This window comes from Etheostoma cragini, chromosome 19 (assembly GCF_013103735.1).
Source record: "Etheostoma cragini isolate CJK2018 chromosome 19, CSU_Ecrag_1.0, whole genome shotgun sequence".
In the NCBI taxonomy this organism is placed as follows: domain Eukaryota; kingdom Metazoa; phylum Chordata; class Actinopteri; order Perciformes; family Percidae; genus Etheostoma; species Etheostoma cragini.
The window spans coordinates 328,899-330,397 of NC_048425.1; positions in this window are offsets into that span (position 1 = coordinate 328,899).

Genomic DNA, 1,499 nt, shown 5'->3' on the forward strand with positions numbered 1-1,499 from the left:
ACACACACACACACACACACACACACACACACACACACACACACAGTATCAAAATATGTTAATTAATTTAAGCATGTCATGATGAAGATCCCAGTTTAACCATTAAAGAACCTGAGTCAGTTCCCACATGACAAGACTCTTATTTTAAAAGGAACCAGGTCTTTAAAGTCTCAATAAAACCGGATCTGGGATCTTAACATGTGACGGCATCCCAGTGTGTGTGTGTTCAGATGTCTGCAGTGTCTCAAGCAGGAAATGACTGAGATTTGTGGAGTGTGGAGCCCCCTACTGGACACCTGCAGCCATCACACACTGACAACAGAAACTGTCCAGCTAGGATATTTCTTCCAAGTGTGGTTTACATATGCTACTCTATACATGCTAAAAGTAGTGATTATTTACATGGAGTCTGGTGGAGATATGCTGCTCTATACACACTAAAAGTAGTGATTATTTACATGGAGTCTGGTGGAGATATGCTGCTCTATAGATGCTAAAAGTAGTGATTATTTACATGGAGTCTGGTGGAGTTATGCTGCTCTATACACGCTAAAAGTAGTGAATATTTACATGGAGTCTGGTGGAGATATGCTGCTCTATACACTCTAAAAGTAGTGATTATTTACATGGAGTCTGGTGGAGATATGCTGCTCTATACACTCTAAAAGTAGTGATTATTTACATGGAGTCTGGTGGGTTTAGCAAAGGTGATTTCGGGGTTGTTTCTGGTTAAAGACAAAGGGATTTAATAAGAAATTTTAAATGCATGACAAACAACCAAGTCCATAAAGTAGATGTAATATTATTACTAATGCGTACCTGTTGGGCGTGGAGCTGGGTGGATACTCTGCTCGACACTTTGGGCTGTAGAGACAAAATCAGAGATTTTAAGTACACTTATTTAGAACTAAGTACATTTACTGCAGCGCTGTATTTAAGTCCAAATGTCGAGGTACTTGTACATACACAACTAAAACCAATAGTAAAAGAGCAGTCTCTTTTGTCAATTTTTGTCAATTTTGTAGCTTTTTTCTGAGGTTTTTTTGCCACTTTGAACATATTTACATACTTATTATAAAGTAACCATAGCAACAATACAACGGCCTACGAGTCCAGCTGAGATGATGATGTCATGAACCAGCTGGTTGGATCCTTTACACTTTCTACAACGTTTGAACACTTTAACTAAATACTCGTAACTTGTAAAGGAGTATTTTTACATTGTGGTATTAGTACTTTTACTGCCGTAGAGGATGTGAATACTTCTTCTGTGGTTCCTGTGACGGACTATAAGTGCACGGGCGTCAGAATATGGTAAATAATGTAGAAAGAGAAGAAGAGTGGCTGACCAGGGCCAGGGGTGCTGCTTCTGCCCGAAGTCTTCATCGGTGACGGAGGAGACGAGGAAGGCCGAGTCCTTGGCCCACTTCTGGATGCAGGGCAGGTGGAAGAGAGAGAAACAGCTGGAGCAGCTCCACACCTGGGGGGGGGGGGGGGGG